Below are 213 nucleotides of genomic sequence, written 5' to 3'. Positions count from 1 at the left end.
CCTTCACCTTAAAAAAAAAAAAAAAAAGTCACTCACCTTGTTCATCCAAAAGTTTGGAGCAAAGGAAAGAAAACGGTGATGTCAAAATCCAGCTAAAATTTCAAATCTTTAGAGCCAGACTGTAGTCAAGCCAGGACACTTTCACAGGAATATAGAGATGAGTATCTGCATGCCTATTTATTTCATAGATTTCATAGACATTAGGGCTGGAAG

The sequence above is a fragment of the Gavialis gangeticus genome, unplaced genomic scaffold (genome assembly GCF_001723915.1).
Source record: "Gavialis gangeticus isolate Ggan-Ray unplaced genomic scaffold, GavGan_comp1, whole genome shotgun sequence".
NCBI classification, from domain to species: Eukaryota; Metazoa; Chordata; order Crocodylia; family Gavialidae; genus Gavialis; species Gavialis gangeticus.
This window is presented reverse-complemented; position numbering follows the sequence as displayed.